The sequence below is a fragment of the Camelus ferus genome, chromosome 4 (assembly GCF_009834535.1).
Source record: "Camelus ferus isolate YT-003-E chromosome 4, BCGSAC_Cfer_1.0, whole genome shotgun sequence".
Lineage (NCBI taxonomy): Eukaryota > Metazoa > Chordata > Mammalia > Artiodactyla > Camelidae > Camelus > Camelus ferus.
Window position 1 is genome coordinate 30,202,821 of NC_045699.1, and position 24,647 is coordinate 30,227,467.

Below are 24,647 nucleotides of genomic sequence, written 5' to 3' on the forward strand. Positions count from 1 at the left end.
AATAAATTGAATTTTGGTTTTTATAAGACAGCACCTAAGGATGCCTTATGCATGGTGGGCCTCAGTAATATTTGCGAGTAAATGAAATGCAGTGGGAAACTTGTCATTGAAATTGACCCTGAAATGAATGAGGTTTTTTTTGATCAACAGAACAGAAATTAGACTATTCTGGTTGAAATTTAAGATATTTTTCCATGAAGGTTTTCTTAAAATGGGATATGCTTCTACAGTTCACTACTACAGCCAATATTTGCAAATGCTGTAAGAAAAAAACCCATTTAAACATAAAAACAAATACTCAGTTTGTCACATCCCAACCTATGTGGAAAAGAGATGCTTTTAAAAGTGAGAATTCTTAATAAGTTGGTTGGTTGGATCAGGAACTATTTAAAAACTCACAGCTTTAATAAGTGAAGGAGACATACTGATGTAAACCACAAACATGTTTAGTGCATGAGATCATTCAGACTCTTTCTCACCTTAAAAACAAAAAGTTTTCTCTCTTCTCTAGTTTTTCTTTTTTCTTTCCTTTTCCTTTCTTTCTTTCCTTCTTTTCTTTTCTTTTTTTTTTTTTTTTGACAACCACGTCAAGTTTTCCTGGCTGTGGCCAGGGAGCAGTGCTCCAACCATTAAGCTGTGTGAGAACAGTGAACTTGGTTAGTAAGGATCACTTGGCTCCAGTTGTCAACAAAGGCTTGTTTTACTAGGAACAATGACTGTGCAGGTTTGTGCAGAGGGTTGTGTGCAAAAGCGTTAATCAGTAAGCAGCTTGAGCCATACTCAAAATCTCTTTTACATAGTTATTTTGCTTTTTAGGGGTTATTGTTGTCTCTGTCAATTGGCACCATCTGAAAAAGAAGTTCATCAGTATGCCGGGATGCTCTCTACAGAGAAAGCTTGACTCATTCCTCTGTTTCTTTCTTTTGATTCTCTTTAATCAGTTTTCACCAGCACACAGCCCTATTACTATTGATGTTTGAGTACAGCAAAGTGATTAAATGATAATGATCTTGATTTCCATCCAGGATGACAGATTTTTCTAGCTTTGGGAATTCTTCGGTGCCCCGATGGAGTGCCTTGTTTTTTTTTTTACACACTCACACACACAAACACACATATACACTCACATATTTCACACTTAACAGAGGAGGACCTTGATTCCAAGAAGTACAGAAAGGATGACTGTTGGCTCTTAGAAAGGGTGTTAGTCTAAAGCCAGTAGGAGTAAATGGGGGTGAATGAGTTCTTCTGCTCTGTTTGGCACTTACCAAAAGGACTGAATCACTACAAGAAACATTCTGAGCTTAATTCCACCATGGCTGAATCACTGAGGTCAAGTTGTTAGAAATTTGAAGCTGATAAAAATTTCATTTTGAGCCTGAAGGAGTGGCACATATGTGAGCCTTCTCCCTGTGAGCATATTTCAGGAGACTCTTTCCAACATTTCCCACTCAGTAACTGCCCCCCACCATCACGTTTTTATTAAGTTCAGTGGAATGTAGATTTCCATGCCTGAATGAGGCAAGTGAGACTGGTGCCAGGGAATATCAGAGTGTTTGTGAGGAGACAAAGAGTACAGTGCCTAAGAGCTGGGACTTTGGAGTCTAATACACACAGACCTATGTTCTCATCTTAGCACTGTCTCTTAATAGCTGTGTGACCTTCAGCAAGTTACTTAACCTCTCAATATTAGGAATAAACATACAAATAATGGATTAATGTAATAATAGTTTAATACTAATTGAGCCTTCACTATATATGGGGCACATACTTAAGCATGTTACAGCTGCTATCTCATTTAAATCTATGACAGTGCATCCAGGTGCATCCTGTTGTATCTGTGACGAAATTCAGATCCAGAGAGGTTCGTGTTTAGAAAATTTCTTATGTATTAACCCCTAAACAAACCAATAAGCTAGAGATTATTATCTATGTTTTAGTTAACATATTGAGATTCAGGGAAGTTATCTAATTGCTCCAAGTCACACAGCTAGTGGCAGATAGGAACCTAAAAAGGTATAGTGCTTAAGTTAGATTTTTTGTTTCATTCTTTAAACTTTTTTTTAAATTGTAAAACAGCGAGTTAAAAAACAAATTACTACAAATCTTACTTTTTAAAAAACTAAAGGTTTAAAGAAATTGTTTCTCTTGATTTTTGTTAAGTCAGGAAAAAGTATTGTTTGGGCAAATTAACTATTGTAGAACAGAGGGAAGTTTTAATGGGAACATGATGCCAATCATAGGCCTTCATCAGCTTTGTAGATGCCACTGTTTTAAATCCCATGCCTTCCATTTGGTTTGTGTATTTAACAGTGTTTCCCATGAGGATCTGTGAGTAGGAATACCATTTAATAGTACTTCCTAAAAGTGTCTATGAGTAGTAAAATCTTGATCTTTGAGTCTCTGAAAATGTCTTTATTTTGCCTTACTGGTTAAATTAGATAGTTTAGTTGGCCATACAATTCTAAGTGATAGGAATTTTCCTCAGAATTTAAAAGATCTTAGCATCATTGACCTTCAGTTTTGTTTTTAAAAAGTTTACTAACCATCTGAAAATAGTTCCTTTAAGAGTTTTGCTTTATTCTAATGTTTTTCTGTTTTAATCTCAGTGTATTAGTTATGGATTTATCTTTATCCTGTTTATGCTTTCAATCTAAGGACTTGTTTCTTTCTCCAGTTATGGGAGATATCTCCAAATACTCCAACTTTATAATTCCCTGTATTTTATTTCTGGAATTGTTATATTAGATATGTAGTGGAGCCTTTGAATCTGTCTTCTGAATCTCTTAATGGAACTTTAATGTTTGAAGAAAAATGTTTTTTTCCCTTCTGTTTCCTTTTGGATGAAATAAAATGATACCTCCTTAGTATTGTCTTCTAATTCACTATTCCTTTTAGGTATATGAAATGTAGATTTTTACCTCATCTATTGAATTTTTCTGGTTCAGTTATTCTACTTTTCCAAAATTTTAAAATGTTTCTTTTTTATATCTACCTATTCCTATTCTGTTTTTTTAAATTTCATGAATCCACTCTTATTGTCAATGGATATTGCTTTTTTACTTATTGATCATTCTAAATCTTTGAACTTTAAACTCTTTGTTATGTGAAATTAATTTCATTTGGGCAGAATTCATAACTTGATGGTTGATTTGACTTTCTTAGAATCAGATCCTTTTATATGTTTGGAATTTTAGTTTGTGGATTCATTTTGAATGCGAGGGCTTTTTACTTTCTTCTGTTGCTTCTTTCTCTCATTCCTCCTCCTTGACTAATGCTTTCGTGAGATTGCATTTGCTTTCACCTGGTGCCTCAGGCCCAGTCCATAACTGAGCATTAGAACAGTGTTTACTATGTCTCTGCTCTGTGTTGTTTTGGGGAATATCACAGATTTATGAAGCAAGCAGGCAGTCAGACTCAATTCCTCTGCTAAGACTTCTTTCCTCTTTCCCTATGCCTATAGCTGCTGAGAAAGCTTAGGAGTCTCAGGCAGTAGTTTCTCTGTTACTACATCAAGCTTTCTTTCACCAATGTGTGGGTACTTGAATATCTGCAGAGGAGGAAGGGAGCCTCATGTAAGTCCCTCCCTGACTTCAAGCAGTAAGCCAGGCTTCATCTCTACTTTATTTTTGTTTCTTTTCTAGTTTATGGAGATTTATCTTGCCTTTGAGATTGATGATATCTTATTGATTTTCTCTTTATAAAATTAAACTTTCAAATGTAAAATGTGTTTGGATCAGAGAAGCTGTTTTGGAGCTTAGACTTGTAGGGCTGACTTGATCTGAATTGTACCATTTTCACTTTGCCAGTCTGACTGTCTTAAAGTCATTTCCCAGGAGTGCCAAGGTACTATTGTATTGCTGTCGGCCTTTCCTTTCTCCCTCTCTTATAGAATTGCTTCAGAAATTAAGAGATTTACTTTCTTCCCGATGTTGCTTTGATTGGGCAATATTAAGAATAAATTTCAAGACTCTATCTTCAGTGTATATGTCAGTATTATCTTGAGTTAAGGAAAATAATGTTAAGAAATAAGTAAGTTTACAGAAATTATTCTCCAGAACCAATTTTCAGGAGATGTGACATTTGATATGATGTGTACTCAAGTATAAACTTCCACTTGGCTTTCATCTGCATTGTTATGAAATAGCTGAAAAAGCTTCATGAGTTGTTGGGTTTTCTTTCTTTTTCTTTTAAATAAGAAATAATATTGTAGTAAAGACTTCCTTTATATCAAAGCTTTAAAAAGGGCAAATGTTAATAAAACTGCACATATTTATTTTTTTCACATCTTAATAAATTCCCCCAAACCAGAAAATATCCACGTTTCAGGGCACTTTTAAATGTACTTTGAATACTTCAGGTTTCAAGGTAACGTTGTGTTGTAAACACTTCCAGTCCTCCTTCAAAGACTGTTGAAGACACACCATAACTTTCCTGTCATTCCAGTAGGCTGTGCTCTTATGCTCAGATCCTGAAGTCTGGGGACTGGTCATGGTAACCAACCTAAGTTAGATCTCTTGAAATCTTTACTTTATGTACAATAGTTTAATATCAACTATTGTTTTCAATTTTTTATTTATTTTAATTGATAATTGATTTATTTTAGTAAATAATATAAATGACTTTTAAAAATCTTTTGAAAAGATAGTATGTGTGCATGGTAAAATTCTCACACAAAGCATATTCAGTAAAATCAAGTCTCCAATTCTTTGTTGTTGTTGTTGTTGGATAGGTAATTAGGTTTACTTATGTGTTTTTTTGATGGAAATACTGAGGATTAAACCTAGGACCTTGTGCATGCTAGGCATGTACTCTAACACTGAGCTGTAACTTCCCCCAGCAAGTCTCCCAATTCTTTCCCATTCCTTCAGGTGTCCTCCTAAGAAATAGTCAGTCTTGCTGTTCTGTATTTCCTTCCTGAGATCTTTTATGCACATATGTGCATACTCCCTTTTTTCATAAATGGCAGCATATCATATACACCGTTCTGAATCTTGTTTTTTACACCTAACTTATTCTGGAGCTCATCCTCTATTAGTATATATAAGTCTGCCTCATGATTTTTTTATATTAAAACTGTTAATTATTGCTAGAATCTTCTTATATTCCATAAAGCTTTATGTAGGAGCTGTTAATATCCATGGCAGGTTTGTTTTATTTTAGAGTAAAGTGAACTCTCTTTATTGGGCTCTCCTGGTGGGTGGATTTTGAACTTCATATGTGAGTAGATAACAGAGCAGTTTCACGTATGGAAGTCAGCGCCTAAGCTAGCTTTCAGTTCTGTGTTTTCAGCAATAGGTGGCACTAGCAATTTCTGTATTTGGGCTGTATGTTGATGGGAAGCATCGTTGTTTTGATCATTTTTCATTTCATATTGCTGTGTTCACAGGTTATTAAGAGCAAAGATGTGTTTACCTGAAAGCCAGGAGGCTTGCACAAGCATGCATACGTACGTGGGGGATTAAGAAGCACTTTGTAGAGAGGTACCTGGAATACTGTGCTACTTCTCTTCCCCAGCCCTGTATTTGTAGCAGTTGTCTAGAGAGCAGACATTTAGTTCATACATTTATTTAATTATAAATATGATTTTATATATACAAAATAGATCTTTGCAGGTGAATCTTTTGAGATTGATTTTGGTAGAAATTTGTTCCTTGGCCACATAAATGAGAATTTGTCATTGCAGTGAGGAGTTATGTTTTCTCATAGTTTAACCTGCTACATTTGTGTTGCAGTTCTCATCTCTCTGTCTCAGCCCCTCCTGCTACCCCATGTTCCCTGTCAGCTGTGTCTAGAATGTCCCCTCAGCATTTAAAACACAGCATTAAAAAAACTAAATTCATCATTATTCCCCAGATTGCAGGCCCCTTTTCTTTTTATTGCCACCTTAGACTTCCCTCCACCAATTTCTAATTCACCCTTTTGTATTTCAAAAATTTGCTTTATTTTTGTTCCCTTACAGTCCAAGGCTTTGGTCCCTTTATAACTCTGTAATTCTTCTCCCCACTCCCCTTCTGTTCTTTTTAAGTAGAGGGAGAATAAACTTCCTGACTTGAGGATGGAAAATTGATAGAGAAGTCCTCAACAAGTTTTTCTAAGTTAAACACGTACTGATTCCAACAAACTATGTAATTCAGTACAGGTGTGAACACACACATTCTGATGTCATCATCCCTTTGCCTATATCCCTTGGGTCCAAGGGCAACCCTAGGAAATGAGGAAGTGAAGGAAGGTTATATGATCCTCCACAGTGTTGGCTTTCAATTGAATCAACATTGCTTCTCCTTTCTTTTTCTTCCTGGAGGGAGTTTAGAACTTCTTGGCCATCACCAGGTATCATGCTTTGGTTTCCTCCCATGATGATACTTGTGGGTTTCTATCTGCATAGAACCTTTTGATTTCACAGAAGTCTCAGAGAGCTCTGCTGTATATCTTTATGCCAAGAACTTACACGTTCCAGAGTTCATAAATCTTCTTTTGTGTTCTGTAAATCAGTACTTGACTCTTAGAGATACTGGCATTTTCAGGTGTTATTCAAATATTTTTCAGGTATCAGTGGCTTATTCAAGTCACTCTTTCAGTCAATAGTAAGTTATACAGAAATATCAGAGTACCCATTCAGAATTATACTATTCCTTGTGCTCAAAGTTTCTACTTTATCAGCCCCATATTTTGCCATTGTGTTAGGACAGGGATCTGTACCATAGAGGTCAATATAATCCTGAAGTCACTGCCTTTTATACAATTTTTGCTTTGAAAACTTCAGTAGCTCTTCCCAACTTTCCATTCCAGACAGACCATCATTATGTGGACCTAAGGGTTTGTTTGTTTGATTTTGTAACATGACATGACCCAGAACTATCTTTTGGAGTCTGGCAAGCTCATACCTGTCTTTCTGGGACCAGCAAAGATCACCTGCCTTAGAGGGGAATACCCGAGAGAGAGAGAAAGAGAAAAATAGGGGTGCTTGGTGAGGCTGCCAACTACTGCAGAGCTCACTGTCTCCTTCTGCACACTCCCCATCAGCAAAGCAAAGGGACAGAACTGCTGTATCATCTTTCTGCAGACCTCTCCCCACACCAGGCTTCTTCCTCGTGTGCTAGGACTTTTCCCCAACCAAGGACACTCCTAATTATTATTCTCAGCAGATTTCACTGGATTTCATATACATATCATGTGTGATTTTATATCTATCTATCTATCTATCTATCTATCTATCTATCTATCTATCTATCTATCTATCTATCTCACCAACTGTACCCCTCTCAGAGATGAATAATTCTGATTCTTTTAAAAACTGGGTGGAGGGATATTCTAGAAGTTACTTCAAACTAATTAATTAATAACACTAGCCACCACTTACTGAGGTCATGCTATAAACTAGACACTTTGCACTCATTTTCTTTTTAGTCCTCATCAACAACTCTAAGAGGTGAACACTGTTACTCCTGCCCCATTTGCCGTGGAGGAAATCAAAGGTCAGGAAAGTTAAATAACTTGCCTAAGGTCATACAGATAAGGAGTAGCCAGAAGGAGACTTGGCTCTGCTTCATACCTTGCTATCTCCACACTTTGAAGCAACGCTATAAGGTTCTACTTCAGTAAGAAGCAGGAAGCCATACAATTCTCTTATCCTTGCTTAGCTCTTTCTTACCATTCACTCTCCCTTAGGCATAGACGGGTTGTGATACAGAGTTTGAGCCTAGGCATAGCATCTGCTAACCTTATCTTGGGAAAAGCTAGTATTTCTGTTTGAGTTTTGTAATTTGTATTTGTTGGTTTTTTTTTTTTTTATTTTCACTTATTCAACATATATTTAATCTAATGACTATGTCAGGTACTGAGCATACAGTTGTTAAAAAGACATATATGGTTCTATCTTCATAGAGTTTTATACATTACTTGGGGAGAATGCAGGCTGTATGTATATTAAAAAATTAACCAAATAAAATACCAGCTTACTTCTGCTCATTCTTATTGTCAAGATATTGGAAAGCAGAATTGACTTGAGTATCCAATGCACAGCCTGCTGAGAAAAGACACTTATGTGAATACATTGTCTCATGGACAGGAATTAGTAATTCAAACCAGTAATGTTTGAAGTTGATTAAAGGAAAATAGTCAAATTCCTGAATAATGATTTAAATGTGCTGGGACGTTTACCCATTACTCACACATTATATAAATATATTTTAAAAATCTGGCCAATTGTTGATAATATTTCAGGTAGATGGCGCTAATAGACATTCATACATTCATAGAACATTGAGTTACAAAGTGTTTGACCTTCTCCTTCCTCACTTTCCCTGGAGAAATTAAAACTCAGAGAAATTGCATATGCAGTGCTCCCTTACTTCCCAAATTCATGACTTGTAGGATGAATCGACTCTGGTTTATTCAAGGTCTCAAGAGTTCAAGTTGTCAGCATTTCACCCTCTCATACATTAGCAATGTCAATGACTTGGAAATTAATATGATTTGAACTTCATGATTCTTTCCCTTAGATGTGGTTGAAGTAGTGTGAGCTCATCATCAAGAAACAGTTGGTTAGATCTTCTCTTCAGTCTGCCTTGTCTAAATTTCATCTTCTACAACTAAATGGTTTTTACTAGTTCTGGTGACTCAAGAGGCAGTTTTACTCTGTGTGACTACTTTAGCAGACCACATTAAAGCATTTATGTTCCTTGTTAGGTTGCAGGAATGAGTTTTCTTAATGCCATCACTGAATTCCAATGGAGGAAAGAAATTACTCATGCATTTTCTAATGGCTAAAAAATTTTCCAGAGTCTTGGCTGTTTAGTTCTCATCATGCTGATGTTCCATTACCAAAGGGTAATTGATATGATTTTGACTAGCAGGCTGATACTACTTAGAAAACTAACTAAATAAAACATCTGAGTCATGGATCCTAGGACAAAATTTCAAAGAGTAAACTATATAAGAGACATTTTTTTGTAGTTATGGAGAAAAATGCTAGACTTGGGGGAAAAAACCTGTGGTCTTGCCTTATTAACTTACTTTGTCAGTATGGGCAAGCTACTTAACTTCTCCAAACCTGTTTTCCTCATCTGTAAACATGAAGATAGTCATATTAATACCTGCTACAACTATTCTGTATGATTGTTGAGGAAATCAAATGAGATAACAAATATGAAATCTCACTAGAAAAATACTATGAAGATTTATGTAAATATAAGGGCTTAAAAGTGTTGTAATGATAATGATACTCAAAGTGACAATTGTGATTTAAATTTTGGCATAGAATTATGTATAAGAGAACATTAAATGGTGCTCTGATGCTTTTATGTGTTGGTGTAGTGACAGTGTTTAAAGATGCAAGTCACTAAAGGAACGGTTCTGCTGTTCAACGCTGATGTCAGAAAATGAAACTAGCTTGAAATATCTCCTGTGTGTCAAAAAAAAAGGTTAAAAGGAGATTACAAAGATACAAAAAATACAAAAAAGATGAAAACAGGTAAGTGAGGAAATGGGGAGAATGGAAAGTGGGATGAAGCAAAGTTAGGACCTCAAATGCATCTCATGGGGCCCTGTACCATCTGCTAGAGGCGAGTCAGAGATTGGGTTCTCAGTTTTCCTGCTGCCAGTGCGAGGAGGGAAAACATAATCAACTGTGTGAATCATAGTGCCTTTAAGATTAGATAGTGAAATAGGGCTATTCCTAATGAAACACAAGATGAAAGATTTTCCCAAGGAGTCTTCATAAAAGAGAACAGGGCATGATGAGAAACATCCTACAAAACACCTTGATGATAAGCATTCATACACTTTTTTCAAGTTATCGGTGTGATTGCCAGATGAAAAATTGGCAAATTCACTGTTTGTTAGCAAGCTTTTAGTTACTCGGTTATAATCATGATTGAACTTTTGTTAGGACTAGGAATAATGTTTGAGATGACCTTGGTACCTCTTTTTGTTTTATAGATTAGGAAACTGAGGCCTACAGGAGTTGGGTAAAAGCTCAGGGTTAGGTGGTCGATTTGTATCAGAGCACAAAGTCTTCAAGTGAAGACAATTTCCTCTGAGCCCATTCTGTGTGATCGTGGGAGCTGTCCTTGTCTTGATATAAATACCACCTGGCACTTTCAACATGTTTCTAATTGTGAGTTTAGCAGTTTAGTGTGGTGGGTTTTTTCTGGCTGTTTGTTGTAGAGTATAGAAGCTATTGAATTTAATGGTATTTTCCTTTATTCTTTGTTTTATATTGTTTTCACTGTAGAAGTTGCTGATAAGCCTGCAAAATTGGGTCTGAAATTTATAGATAACAATTTCAAAATACAGAATTTCCAAAATTTGTACTTACGCTGCCTGGAATGCCCCTCCTCATAAAGTATCCTTAACACTATCATCAAAGACATAACTAGAAAATGCAGAAAACCATCAATATTTTAAGCAAATTTCAAAAATTCAAAACTTTAATTTTGAAGCATAGATGGAGTTTTAAAATACTGTTTAAAAACCCAAGGGAATTTTAGGTTGGCTTCTGTAGTGAATTTACTTGCTCCCACTCATGGAAGGTGGCTTCTAATGTAAGCTGCAGTCGTTCAAGAGGTTCCTGGGGTGTTTTAGAGGCTGATTAAAACAAATTTTTTTCATCAAGGAACCATGAGATCAGCTGTGAGAATAAACAAGGGGGCCCAGGTTCTAAAGAAAATGAGCGTGGGTCTCCGAAAGTCAAATTTTATCTAGCATTTGACTCTTTATGGTCAGGCGGTTGGATTGTGTCTTTGAGAGAAGCACATGTATAAACTTTTAGCCTAGGGGTGGTGAATCATAGAATGTAAACATTGGAAGCAGTGGTTGTGAGAAGACATCGTATCTATCTCACCCACGAGGTTAAATGAGTTGACCAGAGTCACAAAGTACAAAGGACCGAGACTTGAATATTCTCACTCCAGCTCTGAGATATGTGGGGATGTGCTGGACTAGAGGGGAAGAGGAGGCAGTGCAGATGTTAAGTCCCTTCTCCGTCTGCCTTTTTGTTTCCTAATTTGTAAAATTAAAAATTGGGGCCAAATTATCTCAAAGCAATTTCTTAAATCTAAAAAATTCTTGTGGAGCGTAGGTGTAGGAGATGTAAGTACTTAAAAAGTAATCTTTCTGTTTCCTTAAAAAACCTCAGCCTACCTAAAAAGTATTTTTTTCTCTAATTCTCTAAGGAATAGCAGTAAGTTAACCCGAAGGCGACTGAGATAAACAAAGCAGGCCATACTCTATTATTCCCCTCCTGCTTGTTATAACCCTCTGAATGAACACTTTGGCTCAAGAAATAGAATGTTGCATCTTTTTCATCTTACTGACAAAATTAATTTGATGTCTTTTATCTCAAATGTGTGCACTTGCTAAGCCAATGTGTTAAGATATACCGCGTTTTTTACTCAAATTGCGAGTGCATAGTTAAAGTATAACACATTTCCCTGGACTTGGTACTGCCCAGACTTGATTCAGGTGATGCCTTTATTCTTTCTTTTAAAGTACCACTGTTCTTTGACCCTCACATCCAAAAACGTGCCTACTGAATTAGTGATCTGTACAAGCACTTGACATTGGATAGATAGTGACACTGACTTGAAACATTTGGCAAGCTCCAGTCCTGTGGGGTTAAGCAAAGTCTTGGCTGGATCTGGTTATGTTTGCTGTTGGTGGTGAGTGTTAAGTGATTCACAAATGGAAAGGTTAAACACAAGGGGAAAGGGTGGGCCCGTTCTAAGCGTCTCATTTCTGTGTCCATTTTTTAGATCCTAAGGTGGGTCAGTGTAAAGCTTGCTGGAAGAGCTGAATCATGAGGAATCTGATACTGAGAGGTTGACTTTTAGATAAATGGATAGTGGGAGAAGCTGGGTAGAGAGAAGAGTATTTGCTTGCGAGTTGCAATAGAAGAGAAAGAGAAAGGTGTACTTTGCTACAGCGTCTGGAGAAGTTGTGGACTGTAATGGTTTATGTTTATGCAAAGCTTAAAACTTCCCAAACACACATGATCTCGCTGACTCTAGGTGGAGAAAAGGGAAGGAGGGAAAAGAGTCTGGAGGTGGCACTGGTGGCATGAATGGTCAAAGACAAAGACTTCTGGAGGGTCCTTTGGGCCCATGGCAAAGCTCCAACTCCATTGTCCTGAGAGCCTGAGTAGCTTCTTCCTCCTTCTCTTTCAGGTTCTGTCCAAGCATAGCTGATCTGGATATTCTTCCCAGACCTGAATGCAAAATGGAGACTTAATTCCTTACTCTGTGGCATAAAACTTTTCTCTTGGTCTTTCCATAAAGGGGAATCACCTTTGTCCTGAAAGAACTGTTTTGCATAGAAGATGGTGACATGGTAGCCTGAGAGGCAGGGTCTCTGGGTTTTATCTAGTTTTGTCAGGCTAAGAGACAAGCCGTGGTCCAGCTCCAGTTATCAATTTCCTCCTCTTTACATGGGGAAATTTACCTAGGTGACCTCTGGGGCCCCTTTCAAGAGCTCTTGGAGATGATTCCCAGCACTGGGACTTCCTCTTTCTTAAAGACAGATGATACTTCTTTTTCGGACTGTCTGATTCCTATCATCATGTTTGCCTTGACCTCTTCTTTCTTTCATTGTCAGCACATGCAGTGCTTTTCTCAACCTGCCTCTTGGTATTTCCATGTTATCTTTGCCCCTTTCTTGCAGGGTATAATCACAAGGTAGCCAAAGGCAAATGTTAGATTTTCCATTCTGTGCGTTGGTAGTTCTTTCTTCAGACATTCTTTGATATCAAACGAGGGTTGTGGAAAAAAAAAATCAGGTCAGGTGCCATAATTGAATCTAGAGAAATATCAAAGCCTGTTAGGTCACTAATTGATCTTTATGTTCTCATTCATCTAAGGAAGATGGGAGAAAATCTTTTTCCAGCTAATTCATGGCCCCTGTATTATACATGTATTTTGTGCATGCTTGAGGGTTCCAAGAAAATGCCGAATAAAAAATTATTTAAAAAATTACCTATATTTTTTTGGTTAAATGTAAAATTTTTAATCAATTTCAGACTTACAGAAAAGAATTCCCATATGCTCTTCACCCAGATTCCCCAGATTTTAACATTTCCCCCTGATTTTTAGCATATCATTCTCTCTGCTCTTCAAAAATGTCGACTTTTGACATATATCTCTCTATATGTATTTTTTTCTGAATCATTTGAGAGTAAATTATAAGCATGTTCCAACACCTTGAGATATTTCAGGGTATATTTCTGAGAAGATAAAAAAGAAACTCTTCTCTTATTTTTCCATTTCCTTTTTGCTCTAGTGGTATCCAACCTAGAGTCCCACATTGTTTTCATCATGTCTCTTTAGTTTCCTTTAATCAGGAATAGTTCCTTAGTCTTTTTTTGATGAGCACCTGCCTCTTATATTGTCCATGTTGCTCATGATGAGGTGGTGTGCTTTGGGCGGGAAGGCCTCAGATGTGATACTGTGTTTTTCTCAAGAAATCAAGTCAGGGGCATCATTGTGTCCAGTGCTGGTGACGTTAACTTCTGTCACTTGGTCAGAATAGTGTATGCCAGGTTTCTTCTCTGTAAAGTTGATTAATATTTTGTATTCAGGAATTTATAAGTGACTAGTGAGTTTTGATATGGAAGTATTTTTTAAATATCCTATTCCTCATCACACTTTTACTCTGCTTTTATTGTATCATTATTTTCTAATCCCATCATTCCTTCTAAATTTATTTTATTCCACAGTAAAAATATTGTTTATACAGTATGTCATGAATTTTAATTTTCTCAGTATGTTATAAACCATTGCTCTCAATATTTATTTTAATGTTCAGTATGTCTCAGCTTTGTCCAGTGGTAATAACCCTTTCAAACTGCCTTCTGAGTCCTTTTGAAATGTCTTGGAAATATACACACACACACACAAACATATCATACACACACAAACATCTTTATGTCTTTCTATATCTGTCTAACTGTAGATATTAAAAAACTTGAGTTTGTACTAATACCTTCAATTCCAGTTTAACACCACAGGGGCTTATCCAGATTGTGTCCCTTTTCCTGTTTGTATCTCCTTCTCCAACAATGAGAACCCTGCTCCTTTTATTCTCGGTATATTTGCTTATTTTCTCAATTTCCTGGCCATGTGGGCTGCCTCCTAGGTCCAGCATCTTCAACATAACAGTCATGTGAGACAAACCCCAATCCCTGCTCTGCCCACTATGGACCTGCTACCCATGCTAACTATACCAGCTAAGGCCTCACCCTTCACTTAGCTCAGCTGCATTATTTGTAAGTTTTAAAAAATATTAATATTTTTTCATTGAAAAAGCTCAGAATAGTGATCACTTTAGCTAAAGTCAGATTTATATCTGGTGTTTTTTCCCCCATCTTTCTCTTTGTTCACTATGGGTATGAGGGAAGTAACTGATTTCTAAATATTTGAATGATATTTTGAGGGTTTTGGATTTGGTCACATTTATTGAAGGGTGGGTTCAGTGGGTTAGCAGTGCTTCAAAAGAATTTTTGTATCTTGAGACATGTAGGAAATGGTGATATTTGTTCACCACACAAAGTCAAATAAGTAAGATTTGTAGAGGATGCAGTCAACAGGCCTGGGGGCTGTGGGTATTCAGGTTCCCTCGTCTTGTTACACCTGTCACCCAGTAAGAACATACTGTTTTGGAAACTCTGGTTTAGACCATGGTACTACTAAGTAGCTAACATAGTTAAAGGACCCAATTCTAGCTTATGTGCCTGATGTTGGTCAGTTCTCTGTCAGACTTGTGTCAGTGGTCACAGAGGACTATGTAAGATGGCATGGATATTTTACAACAACCCCCTGGCGTGTTAGGTGCAGAAGCTCCAAGCATTTGTTCTTGCTAATGGAGGCCTCACCTCCATTAGTGGAGGATTGCTATAAAGCAAAAAACAGAAGATAAAATTAAAATTAAAGAAGTGTCTATTCCAAATTCATTTATTTATTCATTCAGCAGTTACTTTTTGAGCTCTACTTATGTGCCAGGCACTGTTTGAGTTAATAAGGATACAGTAATGACCAATTTTGTCTCTCTAAGGTTCATATTTTAGAGACGGTAACAGATAATAGTGATAAGGATTATTTCAAATAGCTATGAGTTCTATGAAAAAAATTAATCCATGGGAGTGTTTTAAGGTGGGGGGTATATGGGCTGATTTGGTACATTGTGATTTGTATTTTTAAAAGCTCAATTTGACTGTTATGTAAGGAATTGGTTTTAGGGGGTAAAGAGTGAGTAAGGGAGACTAGAAGATGGTGATGATTTAGACTTGGCTATCCAGTATGGTAGCCACTAGCCATATGTGGCAGTTTAAATTTAATTCAAAATTAATTAACATATCTGATGCATGCTATAATATGGATGAGCCTGAATGACATTATGCTAACTGAAATGAGCCAGTCACAAAAAGATAAATACTGTGTGATGCCATTTGTATGAGGTATCTAGAGTAGTCAGATTCAAAGAGACAAAGCAGAATTGTGGTTGCCAGGGACTGAGGAAAGGGAGTTGTAGTTTAACAACACAGTTTCAGTTTTACAAGATGAAAAATTCTGGAGGATAGTTGCACAACAATGTGAATATACTTACCACTTCTGAACTGTACACTTAAAAATGATTAAAATCATAAATTTTATGTGTATGTTTTACCACAGTTTTTTATAAAAACAGTTACAAAATAAGAACTAGTTAAAATTTTCTACACCGGAACGTGAGAGATAAGCAGAAGTTTGTTGAGTAAAAGAAAGATGAGCGGAGAAAGAGGGAAGAAAAAAGTAGCAAGATGACTTGAGGCTAGAGGAGAAAGAAGGGGAGAGAGCCAATCCACATATCTCAAGAAATAGAATATGGAAAGGAAATTAAAAACATTTATATACCCCTCCCCCACTGCAAATTAATTAACCTAAAGTAATTTTTTTTTCAGTTACACTAGCCACATTTCCAGTGCTCAGTAGATACCTGTGGTTGGATCTGCTGTATTGGACAGTACACGTATAGAACATTTCCATCATTGCAGAAAGTTATATCAGACAGCTCTGGTTTAGACCCTGGTGATTGTAATGGAGATGGGGAGAAGTAGATGGATTGGGGATGGATTTGGGAAGTATCATCAAGACTTCCTGATTGATACGATATGGTGGTGTAAAAGGGAAGCAACAAATAAAGAATGATGTGTGGCTTTTCTGCTTGAGCAACTGGGGTAGATTGGTAAGACTGAGGAGGAGCAGGATGGAGCATATGAATCAAGAGAGTTCTTCTTTAGGCGTGTCATGCCATCTTCTAGAGCAGAATCTAAATAAATCTTAATGGAAGTAGAGGGAGAAGGAAAAGTCCATTTTGATGAGTTTTTCAATCTCATAACAGATGCTAAATAAGTCCCATATGTTTGTAAGTCCTCATCTTGCTTTAATTTTAAAGAGGCCATTATTGTCTGTTGGTTGTTTTATTAAATACTATTTCATGCTGCTGCAAAATTTAATTCCACAGAAATCCCTTTGTTTATTTTAATTTTGTTTGAATTGTGATTTGGGATGCCAACTGAAAGTGACCAGAAAATAGAGGGTTTGCTCGTGATTCTCTGCTAAAGAGTTACTTATTAAGGGACCACAGGTATAGGACCGTGGCTCAGACTTTGACACATAAATTAAACTATATTAGCTTTACCTGTTTGGAGCTTACCACTTTAAAATATATAAGCAAGCCATGTCTTCTAAAGAAGGAACTGTAGGGGATGAGGTTACTGCAAGTGGCTTGCCTCAGAACCAAATCACATTTCTTGGTCTCTTTACAGACGGGTGCTACTTTCAGAAACAAGGACAGTCCATGCTGTGTACTGCTATGTGGGTGCACATGCTTGAAGTTTTTCACTCTTAAAAACCTCTGCCAATGTTACCCCTTTTTGGAGGGAATCATTTGCCTGCCCATGTTTAGGGTGAGAGGCCCATAACAGTTGTCATGAAGGGAAGGCTAAACAATTTTTTTTTAATGCCACAATGCTTTTATGGTTAATGGCTTACAAACAGGTATGGGGTCTGAGCCAAGTGAATGTGTTACATCATGCTCTGTGTGCTTCCCCGCACAATTCTTCTGAAGCATGAAAGTTCTCTTTGGCTTCTGGGTTTTGGGTTGACCACTTTTGTGCTTATGAACCAATTACCCTGGTGCCCTGCTTCACATTTGCAGACCCCGTTTATTGTTCCATGGGAGTGGAAGAGATCACAGAATAGGCTGACAAAAGCAAGCTGGAGTTAACTTGGGAAACATTACCCTCTCCTTTGTTTGCTTCACTAGCACATTTTCCAAAGCCTCAGCTCCTGGCAGCAGCAGTCCCCTTAGTGTAGCTCTGTTTCCCTTTGAATGTTCACTCTTTAATGTACTGAGGTCTCCATTCTCTTACGCTGTTGTGCGAATCAGATCGATTCCAATTTGCTATTCAAGAGAGGAGGAGTTCTGATTTTTCATACAATGCATGTGACATTCTTTGTCTGCTTCATCTCTTTTTATTGTGACAGCCCCCTCCCCCACATCCTGCTCATCAGATAGAGAATGAATATTTACAAATCCATAGCTATAGTCAGAATAAACTTACCAGAAAAGTGTGAGGAGTTTTGAAACCTGAGTCCTGGGCCACATTGGACTTGGCGTGTACTAGAAACTATAGAAATACTTGGGTAGGACTGAAAACAAAGAACAACCAGGTATGCATCACGGTGAACTTCCATGTGGCAGCTGAACTTGGCTCTCTCTAGCCTTCCTTCAGAACCCTGTTGGGGTTCTCTAAGTCCAGTGCGTTTGCCAATTCAACCCACATTTTCCCCTTGCATGGAATTAATTTAGAACTAGGGAAGAAAAACTGCCCTGGCATCTGTCTATTTAAATAGAAGGAAAAGTCAAAGACTTTTTGAAAAAACAATCTTCACTGAACATATGTAATGAATTTATGTGGACATGATTTTCTCTAACATTAGGAAGGCCTCAATGGGACTATCACACCAAACAACATGGAGTCCAGTATCAAAATGAGAATTATACTTGAATTTAGAATTGCAATTTAGAATAAGCAATTGCATTAGAACCAGATTTTTGACTTTTAAGTCTCCTGTGTCTATCCCTATATTGTAGAACCATTTTAAGGAAAGGATTTTGAAAACAACTGAGTTCATCTTTCTTTTAAAATCCAGCAAGTACCAACCAGGTATTGTTGTACTATTGAAAACAAACATTGAGAGCTGGAACATGACTTTGTAGTAATACAGTGTCATGAGGAAACTTTGAAGGGGTTCAATTGCAGACATGTTTTCTGAGTCTAGCGCTTTCAGTAGGTGTTGGAAGTGGAAGCTGATGATGGGAACATTCAGTGCATCAAAATTGAATCATAGAAGGATGATTTCATGGCATAGACCCAGGTAATGGCATTATAGTAAAACTCCAGGGTTTTTGATGCTTGGAAGATTAAAGTAGAACACTGGAAATTCTAGGAATCATCTCTTAATAGAGTGGTAATGAGACCAAACAGACTTTTTCTTCGTCATAAATGATAAGTGATGTGTCATCCTCCACAAAAGCTGGCCATCATAATTAACAAAAGAGATGAGCTCCCTTCCCATCTGAAAATGAGTGTATATATAACATATGCACACGTATTTATATGTGCACACACACACATGCATGTGTCTTTCCTGTCTCCTCAAAAGCAAACATGTGACTAATGACTGTGCATGCAGAAGTTCAGACTAGTTCTAACTGGAGAATCTCAGAGATAAGGTGAGAGGGTTTGCACATTGATTTATCTGCTCGCATATTAATCCTCTGCTCTATCAAGAGGGCTGGAGATCATCTCAGCTAAGTTTTGCCCCTGTCTTCACGAGGCTAAGTTTTTATCTCTCTTCTCTGTGTTTGAATATTGGTTTACCTATATGCACCAGTCAACTAGTGCTATGAAGATAGACTCATCATTTTTATATTCATGACCATTTTTACAGGGCTTTTTAAACTACAAAGTGCTTTCCTGCCCCGTTTCACCTAACTCTTCCAGTCAGGAGAGGTGGGCAGATATTTTTAAAGTCCAGGTGATCCTATTGGAGAATTTCCTCTTAGGCAGGTGATTAGCATAAATTACATGCTGTTGACCAGCTTTACAATTTTTTTTTTCCAGCTTGCTAAATGCACTTTATATCCTGACACGTTTCCCAGGTACACGATTTGTAATCCCAATGGTGTTAGATGCTGTAGTAGCTAAGGGAAATTTCATTTCATGAAGGATACTGAATTATGAAATAACTTTGGTCTTAGGAAAGAATACAGCATTCTTGGAGTAAAGAACATTCACAAGCTAAATGAAAACAAAAAGAAAGAAAATGGTGTGACATGCCCTGTCCAAGTTGTCTTTTTTATTAATGTGTGGTTTCTCTTGTTCTTCCTGGTGTGAGAGCTCTTGGAGGGTAGGCACTAGTGGATTTCTGTCCCTCACACTTAGGGAGATGCTCAGTAAATGTGGAGTGAATTGAATTGCAGAACAGAAGACACATGCTGCAGATGGAGATTTTGATTGGCTGCCGGTTCTGACACACGTTGTGACACTAAGTAATTCAGAAGATGTTTTCCCCCAAAGTTTGCAGAAATTCTCTGCCTGCTGGGGCTAACCATTTGACACATTAATAGCTTTGAAACAGAATATGGGTCAATTTTGCCACTGCCTTCTTTCCACAAAAATGCATACTTGAAAGCTTTTATGACAAGATGATCAGAGAACAGAATTTATTTCTGAGCAATTATCTTACTTTCTGTTAAAGTTTGTTCCATTAACTTTCATCATGAGTTTTGTTTGATATGGGCTAGAATGCGACTTATGCTGGGACAGCAGAAGCTCTGGCAAATACTATTGCTAAGATAAAGTATCATTAAAACTAGCACACACTCTCTCCATTACTCTTTATCCCCTTAGCTCGCTTTATTTTTTCATAGCACCTCTCTCTCTGAAATTGTTTGTTTTTCTTTTGCTTAGTGTTTGCTTCTGCCTTCCCATTAAAGTGTAAGTGCCACAAAAGGAGGGGACTTGATCTGTAACCCTGGCATCTTGAACAATACTGGGAACTTTGTAGGTGCTTGATAAATGTTTGTTGAATGAATGAATGAAGTTATTGCCATTCTGAGTCTGTGTGTATTATTTATTCATTATATAAATATATTTATCAAGTTCCTGTTAGGTATAGCCCATGCTTTTTTGTATGCCTGTTTCAGCAGTGAACAAGATAACAGCATCTGTGTTTACAGATTACAGTGTGTAGGTGTGTAGTGCTGTGCTGTCCAGTATGGTAGCCACGTGTGGCTATGTAAATTTAGTGTAAATTAATTAAAAATAAATAAATTTAAAGGTTCTATTCCTTAATCACACTAGCTACATTCAAGTGCTTACGTGTGGCTGCTACATTGGACAGAGCAGATGTAAAATATTGTCATTATCATGTAAAGTTCTATTGAATAGCACATATTTAGTGATAAAACAGATCAGTTTGCAGAGGGGTATAATACATGCTGTGTAGAGAATAAGCACATGTTTAAAAAGAAGAATGTAGGAGAGGCTTTTAGCCTAGCATGTGGCTTTCAGGGATTGTCAGAGATGGTTTTCTGGAGGAAAGGCTTCTAAACTGAGAAATCAAGAATATATAGGGATTAGACAAGCTAAGAGGAGTGTCTGAGTCAAAAGAAACAGCTGGAGGATATGGGGCTAGAATAAGTGCCTTAATTTGGTTAGCTACAGGAGGACCTTGTATTTTATTTTGAAGTCTTCATGTGAATGGACAGAATGCGTGTGGGAATAAGGCACCTCCCATGCAGGGAGATATTTTTGTTGTGGCAGTTTCTGTCTCTTCTCAGGCTCAGCTCACCATCAATCTATAGCAGTCTCCTGAAAGATCTTTCTGCTTCTAGTTTTGAGTTGTCCTGTTTCATCTCCAACAAGCTCCAAATTTGATCATGTTGTTCACTTGCTGCCTCCCCATACCACTTAGGAAAAAGCCCAAACTCCTTAATGGGCCTATGAGACTCTTTATTGTCCAGCTCCTGTTTCCCTTATTTAGGTTTCTTTTCCTACTCTCCACCTCTCACGCTATGACACAGTAGCATCAGTTCTCCAAATATTTCATCTCTCTTGCCTCTGGGCCTTTGCACCTGCTGTTCCCTCTGCATGGAAAACTATTCCTTTTCCCTGCCTCATCTTTGTTTCCATACTTGTTTTTCAGACCTCAGCTGAGCGTTTCTTCAGAATCCCCTGATATCAAAATCAAGGTGAGGTGCCCCACCGTGTGCCCTGTCACATCTGTGTGTTCCCCTTTTGTAGAACATACTACACTGTCTTATTTTGCCTGCTTGTGTGTCTGTAATTTTTAGCCCTGGGACTGCAAGGAGCCCCATCTGTCTTGTTTCCTTTTTTTGCCACAAGTACCCCGCATAGTGCCTCAAGAAATATTTGCTTATGGAATTAATGAATAGATTTGATGATCCATCCTCCTTTCCAAGGTATGATCAATAACAAGTATAGTTCTGAAATGAAAGGGCCCATTAGAGGAAGCTCCTAAAATTCAACCATTAGGGGGAAAAAGAGGTGGACATCAGTCTGTGAAGAAAGCAGACCAAGAACCCTTGTTATTTGTTTTTATACTTAATTTTTAATTGAAGTTTAATTTCATATGCAGTTTACTACTATGCATGGAAACATGCAAGCCAATGAGTTCAGGTAAACTTATAGAATTGTGCACCTATGATCATAATCCAGCTTTAGGACATATTTGTCACCCCAATAAAATTGCTTTTGTGCATTTACAGTTAATCTTTGTTTCTACTCCTAGTCTTAGGCAACCATTAATCTACTTTTTGTCTCTGTGGATTTGTCTCTTCTGGGCATTTAATATAAATGGAATCATCCAATATGTGGTCTCTTGTGTCTGTCTTCTTTCTTTTAGCATACTGTTCTTAAGATTCATCCTTGTTGTAGCAAGTATTGGTATTTAATTCTTTTTATATTCAGTAATATTCTGTTGTATGGATATACCACATTTTATTTATCCATTCTTCAGTTGATGGCTATTTGGGTTGTTTCCACTTTTTGGCTATTATGAATAATGTTAATACAGGCATTTGCATACAGATCTTTCTGTGGATATATGCTGTGGGTAGATACCGAGGAGTGGGGTTGCTGGGTATATTTATGTTTAAGTGTAAAAATTTTTAAAAATTTTAATTATGGCAAAATGCATGGAACATTAAATTAACTGTATTAACCATCTTTAAGTGTTCAGTTCAGCCATGTAAATACATTCATGTTGTTGTGCAGCCAATACCTAGAATTCTCTGCATCTTGCAAAACTAAAATTCTATACTCATTAAGTAACAACTTCCCGTTCTCTCTTCCCCCAAACCCCCGACAACCACCATTCTACTTTCTGTCTCTGTGAATTTGACTACTCTAGGTACCCATATAAGTGGAATCCTACAGTATTTGTCTTTTTTGTGACTGACTTACTTACACTTAGCGTAATGTCCTCAAGGTTCATCCATGTTGTACTGTGTGTCAGAATTTCTTTTCTTTTTAAGGCTGAATAATATTGCATTTTATGTATATGACTCATTTTATTTATCCATTCATCTGTGGATGTGTACTTGGGTTGCTTCCACTTTTTGACAATTGTAGATAATGGACATGGGTGTACAAATATCTCTTTGGGACCCTGCTTTCAACTGCTTTGTGTAAATACCAAGAAATGGAGTTGCTGGATCATATGATATTTCTATGCTTAATTTTTTGAGGAACTTCCATACTGTTTTCCATACTGCTGCACCAGGGTTTTAATTTCTCCACATCCTCCCCAACAGTTGCTATTTTCTGTTAAAAAAAAAAAACTTTTTAAAAAATAGAGTCATCCTAATGGGTGTGATGTTTAACTTTTTAAGAAATTGCCAAAACGTTTTCCAAAGTTGCTACACCATTTTACGAGTTCCTACCAGCAGTGTATCTGGTGTGACCCTTGTTCTTGAGGGCTAATTTTAATCAAGGCTGCATACCCTTTTCTCTCTCACCTGGTGTTGTGAGCTGGCAGTTAAGTAACACAATGTCTTTTTCCTTACAGAACAGGGGATTGGCAGGATGGTGGCAAAACTTGGTAGGTCTCTTTCTGCACTGAGTGTGAATGAAATCTCCCCAGGAATACTCTATCTTAGGAGCCTGCTGGAAAACTAACTCACTGTGCAAAGCCATCCCATTGAGAATCCATTTTGTAGCTTTGTTAGAGTGGGGCCAAGTGGACCTTGAATTTACACAATCACATGGAATCCAAAAGAAATGTACATAAAGAACAGGGCACAGATTCATATATTTAGCAGTCTGGAATAGTCCAGTTAACAAGTTTTTATTGACCACTTACTGCATGGCCACGATTGATTGAGCTAGATGCTGGTGAAGTGTGGGTGGCATAGATGCCCAAGGAATTTAGTCTCATGTGGGAGACCAATTTAATCCAAAGGAAGCCACAGCCAAACCCTCTAAGACAGCATTTGCTTAAGTGGGGAAGGGTGTGGTACAGATGATGTGTGGTAACAACTCTTAAGAGAGGACTGTCCAAGAGAGCTGGCAGTGTCCGAGGTGGCTTCCTGGATGAGGGAAGGTAAGAATACATGGGGTTTACCTTGGAAGAGGGAAATGGGGCACATCCCACATGGGGGTCATAACTGAGATGACCCATGACACATAAGGAGACATCTTGACCAGAGCTGTGGAAAATAGAAGTGGGCAAGTGAAGCTGTATCAAGACCTGGAGCCTAGTGGGGGCCTGTTGGTGCCTTTCTTCCTCAGACTAGAAGGATAAGTGTTGTATTTCTTTCTGTGTTTTGTGGCTTTATCATTTTCCAGGGAGCCTTGCTTATTTTTAAACACAAGATTAAGGTTTTCTGGATTGTAGAATCCCAACACAAGAAAAAAAAATTCTCAGGGAAGCTCACTAAAGTTTGCTCTTAAAAAAAAAAATCCTGCTTAGCAGTCATAAGTAGCTTGCTAGATATGAATTTAAGCAGGCTAAATTTGAAATTCTATTCTAATTCAAAGCATGTTGCATAGCCCTGTCTTCAGATTGGCAATTCAAATACTTTCCCAGATAATACAGTGGGATGCTAAGATAAACTAAGGCCACCGCAAAATAGGAAAGGCAATTGGATGCTGAACTTCACTGATAACAAGAGGCACAATAATCTGATGGTTACTTTCTGGTTGAATTGTTCAAAGATGAAATGATTAACCGCACCACAAATCCTTTATATATTGCAAAGCTATCATAATAGGTACTTTTCTGATGTTTTCTCAAGAAGGTTTTTGGGGCTTCTGTTACTGGAATTAGGCTCATTTATTAAGGCTTGATTTCACGAAGGTATGTATTGTTCTGAAGAAAGCTTCTTTCTTTCAGTAAATACTTATGGTGTGGCTGCTGTGTGCCAGGCATTGTACTAGCACTGGAGATATCAAGCTGAAAAAAAATGACCCTTCAATTCTGTGAACTATGTGCCCTATATTCACACCAAGCTATAGACCCATAGACTGATACGAACAGAAAAAATTAGGGGTAAGGTGATGGGATGAGTTGTCTCCTTATGCC

At 37.4% G+C, this 24,647-nt stretch overlaps 1 protein-coding gene across 7 annotated transcripts in view; it reads left to right on the forward strand.

The window, feature by feature from the left end:
* GLIS3 (GLIS family zinc finger 3) overlaps positions 1-24,647 on the forward strand; it is a 499,691-nt gene that overhangs the window by 117,610 nt on the left and 357,434 nt on the right. The window contains exon 2 of one of the 7 annotated variants that reach the window (XM_032477751.1): positions 21,249-21,294. The exons of 5 other annotated variants lie outside the window; for them this stretch is intronic. The gene's annotated coding sequence lies outside the window, so the exon portion shown is untranslated. Of the gene's footprint in view, positions 1-5,407; positions 5,484-21,248; positions 21,295-24,647 lie in introns of those variants that run through there. One more of the 7 variants, XM_032477752.1, reaches the window with a different exon arrangement.